Consider the following 6,039-nt stretch of genomic DNA (forward strand, 5'->3'; position numbering starts at 1 on the left):
CTTGCTGCTATCAATTTGTACTGGTACAGTGGCACCGAGGGACTTCTAGATGCCAGCAAAAAAATGTTGGGTGATGCCCACACCCCTTCCCAAGGCAGTGAATTGAGACTGTAGGAAACAAGGCTCTTCTTGCCGCCTTGTAAAGATCAGATTTTCAGCAACTTACTGGTGGGAGTTTGCACCGAGGAAGGTCAAACATTTCATCTCCATTTGTAGGTTCACTTACCTCCATATTAAATGGAGTTGTCTTACAGGTGCGCCTTAGTACCCTGCTCTTTGCTTCATTTTGTTAAAAACATGGATTAGAAGAAAGGCAGTAAATAGAGCTGCTGTGGAAAATCACTTGTGGGTCTTCAACGGTAGTTTCAAGTTACAGGTCTTTTTCTGGCAGCAATGTGGACGTGAAGGGTTTGTGACCTTTCCTACTTGTTCTCACTATTGTGCCACCAAGCTGAAAGTGGCTGAGTGGTCCAAATGAAATTTTTTTTGTTGTTCCCTCCCCACTTTTCAGTTTTATTCCCCAAAAATATTTTTAGTCTAGAACAATTTGTTAAAGGGACAGGGTGAGGGCGAAATTGAACAGAAGAAATTGAGAACTCTGCCTTGCCATAAAAAAAAAAGCTAATTTAAACACAGATATTCAAAGGATGACAAATTTTAAATCCTAGCTTGTGGTCTCTTGAACATGAGAAGTGAAGTATCTTTCCTTGAGTGCTAAGGATAACCTCACCGAAGTGCCAGGTTTTTTTCCAGAAATGGAGGAGGAATAGAAAATGAGAGAGACAGCTGTTGGACAAGTTTGGTGTTGTAGACTTAAACTGGAGAGGTGTGGAAAAGCTCTCTGATTTGAAAATTATCTAAAATGGTATCTGAAGGTGGGAACCTGATAAGGTTGCAAGAACAGAGGAATCTTGGTATTTTAGCAGTGTTGTCAGTATTTGTTTCTAGACAATTTCTCAGCTACGCGTGATGGTCATTAATGAGAACCAGGATTGAAATACTTATGTTAGGTGGGAGGTCTGGCTGAGTTGCCTGGGGTGATGCTCGAAGCCTGGGACCAGGGAGGAACAGAGCTGAACAGCCAGGGAGTCCTGACCTAGTCACAGCTTCAGCAAAGAAATTGGCCTGTTGATTATGTTTGCATTCAGTGGTTACAAGAAGTTGATTGCTGTCAACCATGTCATTGTCAAAATAACTTTCACTGTTTCCTTGTGTGCCTCTGTTCCATTTCTTCTTTTTTTCTTCTTTCTTGCCTTTTCGTCCCTTTTCTCTTTTCCCTTTCAAAATAGTGAGGCAGTGTGTTGAAGCATAAGTGTCCCTGCTTCTCTCTGAAAGGAGGTGGTTGGGAGATCGCTGGCAGTGCTTTTGGTTAAGACATCGTTGTCTTATTTACTGCTTTACAAGTTGAGGAAATTACTACTTTGAACATAATTCCAAGAGCAAGTCCTCTTCATTTAGAAAGCTAGTCTTATTTTAGCTTGTGAAAGATACAAAACAACCCTTTGATTAAGGAATATCTCTAAGCTGTAATTTTGCGTAGACCTTGACACAAGTGGGTTTTTTCTGTCTGCCTTTCAAATTGTCAGTTGCAAAACTCCACAAAGATAATCATACATGCAAATCTTTTCTATATTTTTAGTTCAACTTGCTGATGTATATTCATTAATATGTTAATAAGACAAGGAAAGCCTAATTTAAATTGCATATGCTTAATTTGGTTAATAAATATTTTAAATATTGTCTCACTTTTAAAAGCAATCATACAAATGAGGCCACTTTTTCAGGTTATTTTTTTTCCTATTAAGTCACAAGGAAGGTACAAAGTCTCTCGTTTTAAGGGCAAAAGTAAGTTTCTAGTGCTTTTTACCCTGACCCTGCGCAACCGAAGGACCTCTGTGTTGAATTTTAGTCCTCCTTGTACGCATCATCACATTCCTAATGACTTAATTGCAATAAATGGTGCCAGAGGAGACCTAGTGAAGATTATGACGTTTTGAGTTCCTAAACTATATTAGGTGGAGTTAGATCGGCAGATACCAGATGGGAAGAGCAAAAGTTTCCCTATGTTCAAATACAGCTAAGCTCCACCAATGCTAATCAGGGACGTGCTTGCCTTGTGTTTAGTTTGCAGTAACCACGTGACATACAAATTACTACTGGAATTAGAATAAATTCTGTGGCAGCTGTTGAATCTTGGTTGAACATGCAAAGGTGCTGCATCTATTTCTTTAAACCTCTGAAGTGATATTTGAATGGTTACAGGCAATAAACTTTTTCAGTCAATTGATTCCATTTCTGTTGAATTGCTCTCAAAAGTGGAGCTGTGCTTTAAGAACTATTAAAAAAAAATTCATTCCATTTAACCTGTAAATATGCCACAGAGGAGAGCCTCTAATGCATCCAGTTACACAGGCCTGACTTTATTTGGTCTGAAGTAACGAGGCATGACAGATCATGAGTGCGGTGCATTGTGTTCAGATCCAATAACCCCTTTCAGAAAATCACATTTCTGCTCTAAGCAGTCATTTTGAGTTATCTGCAGCTAATTTTAAACTGCCTGCTTTTATGGAAATGGAGCACTTGTGTTTCCCAGTAAATATGGCCATGATGCTCAGAGACGGCTGTAAAGTGCGACTGTCTGAGAAAAACCTCAAGTCTGATCAAATTTAATTAGACTAGAACCTGTTCCTGCCTACAAATATCTTTATTATACTATGAGACAACCAAGACACTTGACAGGATTGGCTTTAGTGATACTGCCGTGAAGACGTGAAAAAGCTGTTGATTCACACGCTCGCTCTCACTGAAGCAAAACAGCATCTTCCCCGTATTCTTTCTCTCCTTACTGACCCTTTCCACTAGAAGAGAAAAGACCCTGATTGAATCCTGTCAACCTCTGTGTGTGGTAAAACGTGCTTTTTCTCATTGCCATTGCTGTCTAGTGACACTTAAGTCACCGGCGTTGGAGTTTGAGTCGTGAGCCATGTCTGCATCCAGCTGGTCCGGCCAGTGCTTGCTGGGCAGCATGGGCAGAACTCCAGGCTGTCTGAGGGAGCAGCAAATCCGGTTCAGTTGAGGTGTCTGCCTTGGTCTGTTCTCCCAAAGATCTGTGGCTGCATTCCTGTGTGACCTACTCTAGGTGATGCTGCTCTGGCAGAGGGGTTGGGCTAGATGAGGTCCTTTCCAAAGCCAAACATTCCGTGATTCTGTGAATGTCGCTAAACTCGGTCAGCCAAAGACATGCAGGCTGCTGGGTGGCAGAGCCCTGCATTAAATTGAAACTCTCAGGGTAAAATTAATGCAAGATATAAATGAAAAGATAAAGGAACTCTCTTTAAATGTGCATTTCTTTTTTTAAAGTCATATTAAACAAGTGTTAAGCTTGCAGAAGTACTTACAGGTTTAACCATGCCAGATGCTATGCATGACAGTGAGCGGTGCTGATACGCAGTGATACAAGAGTGCTGGAAAATCATCGTGGTCTGGACATGATGGGTGACCGAGCCACTGTGGGTCATAACGCTTTCGTCTGTAAACACACTGAGTCAAGCTCAGTGGATACTAGGACGGAAGAAACATAATAAAGACAGTAGCCCCAGATGAAAGCAAGAATTTGAAGACAGGGAAAAAATGGATGGTTTCAAGGACTTAATGCTCTCTTGGGGGTGGAAGAAGAAAAAGAGGGGCTTAGTTTTCCAGATATAGAGCTTGGAAATCAAAAAGACTCACCTCTGAAGGAGACTGTTCCCCAGAGATGATGGAGGAGAGCTTGGTTTGAAGGACTTGTAGGGTTGGATGGTGCTCCCGCACCCCCGTGGCCTTGGACTGTTGTCTGGGGAACATTGACTTGCCATGATCCTAGTGCAGAAGCTACCTGGCAGGACAACTGCTTTTAGTGAGTCTTGTCTTTTATTCTAATCTATGGACTTTTGCTCTGCACAGGCAGTGTTCTATTTCAAAGAGCTTTGGATGTCACATTTCTCAGTCGCTGCTTTTTGGAAGAGGACTTTTGGAGGGGGTTGTTGGAAGTGTGCTCTGCTTCAAGCCTGCGACACAACCTTGTTCCTTCTGCCCCTTGGTTGGTGTGTGTTTTTTGCACCCCCTGTTTGCATGACAACTTGCAGAGCTCTCCACAAGTTCCTCTGGGTCTTAGGAAGGATTTCAGCTCATACCTTTCTCTCAGCGGAGCAAGCAGGTTGCTGCACCAGAGGACTGAGTATTGCAAGCACTTCTAAGAGCAAAAGGAGTGGGAGAAATTTACTGTCAGCCAGGAGCTTGCACGTGACTTCAAATGCTTACTGCGCTCTGGGTCAGCCTGGCTCATCATCTCCCACGGTAAGAAGTGACAACAGTGTCCAGCAGCCGTCCCTCTGCTCAGAGAATGGGACTTTGTCACCAGGGCTCTCCCTTTGTTGTCTTAATGCCTTCCCCATTTGGCACCATTCCCTGCTTGAATGTGGTTCCTCTGCACTCTCCTTTCTTTTATGCCCTTTGCTCAGCTCTGGTTGTGTGTTTGTTTTCTCTCCTACGCTGTCTCTGTTTCATTCACTGCCCAGAATAATAAGGGGCTTGTTGAAAGGGTGCTGCTAAGTAATTTGTCTTCTTTATTCATTCTTTATTTATTTAACATTAGTTTTCAGTGTGCACTGAATATTAAATCTGTGGCTTATTTTATTTAGTATTTATTATTTTGGAGGCTCCTCTGCAAACCCTCTTACTGCCATAAAAATCTCGTAGACAGTCACAATCAGTTATGATGGTATTACAGTTTCCATTTCAAGGATGCAGCCTGAGGGCAGAGAGCATAAATCCAAGGGTTTCTAGTAATTCTGGAGCCCTGTGTGAAACACCCTCAATCTGAGTTCCCCGAGTTCTGAGCCTCGGTGTTACAGCAGGGACATGTTTCTGATTGTGCACCCATGGCTGTGACAGACATCAGTCCCTCTGCAAACCAGACCCAGGTGCCTCAGAGTGAGACAGGAGAAAAAGGAGCACACAGTGAGTGACGGCTGGAAAGATGATGTTGGTGTGAATCGCTCACCATTTCATGGGCTTTCCTGTAACGGCACAGCCTAGTTCTTCAGGCTGTCCTTCAGCTGAGATCCTTCTTCCTCTTCCTGCAGCTCCATATCTGCCTTGCTTCGCACCTTCCAGCCTCTGCAGTTCCAGGGAGCCTGGGCAGTCTGCAGACCACAGGCTGCTTCGCTACACAGCCCCCATTCATTGCCTGGGTGCTTCTTGTGGCAGAGTTCAGGAGGAAAATAAATAGTGTTGCATCTTGCCGCCTGCCTTGCAGCACATATGCAGAAGGGCAGGAAGTTACTTAAGGTTGCCTGGCAACTGTAATTCTGACGTTTTCTGTATTTTGATAATTTTGAACTGCACTGCTTGTGTTCTTTAATAGTCTTCAAGAATGGGGTTGCAAAGATTTTCTTAAGATTATGCATGGAGAAAATCCTGGCTTGGGCCTCCAGTATGCACACAAGAACATTCACCTGTGGGCAAGTAAGTTTACTTAATTGCTGCATGCAAATGAAGGCAGAACACTCGTGATATTCATAAGCCACTGAAGAAAACATTAGTGGGATTCTTCAAGCAAAAAATAATCTGAGATGGAGGTATATTGGAGCAGAATATTAATACCTCCCCATCCGAAATCTTGGAAATGGCTTTTAGTTCTCTTCCCTTGTCTTTCCCTGTTGTTAGAGCCTAAGTGAAAATCAGCCTTTTGTCTGGAGTGGTTTGCTCAGAGATTTGTGCTCTGTGAGAGTCTGCATATTATCCAGCCTTGTAATTTTCCTAACATCTTCATTTTTCTATATTTTGAAATGTAAAGCAGTATATACATATATACATAGTGAAATGTAACTGTACAGCTGTAGGCACTCTAATCAGTAAGGTGAATCTCAGGCTTAGCTAAGGGATTAATACAGAAAGTAAGGCAATCATGCAGAAAAATGTCATTTATATTGGTGTAGTAGGATAGGTGTAATGCATTTGTGCTTTTGGAAACCCGAGCGTGCCCAGCTGTGACTGAAG

The sequence above is a fragment of the Apaloderma vittatum genome, unplaced genomic scaffold, assembly GCF_000703405.1.
Source record: "Apaloderma vittatum isolate BGI_N311 unplaced genomic scaffold, ASM70340v1 scaffold11275, whole genome shotgun sequence".
Lineage (NCBI taxonomy): Eukaryota > Metazoa > Chordata > Aves > Trogoniformes > Trogonidae > Apaloderma > Apaloderma vittatum.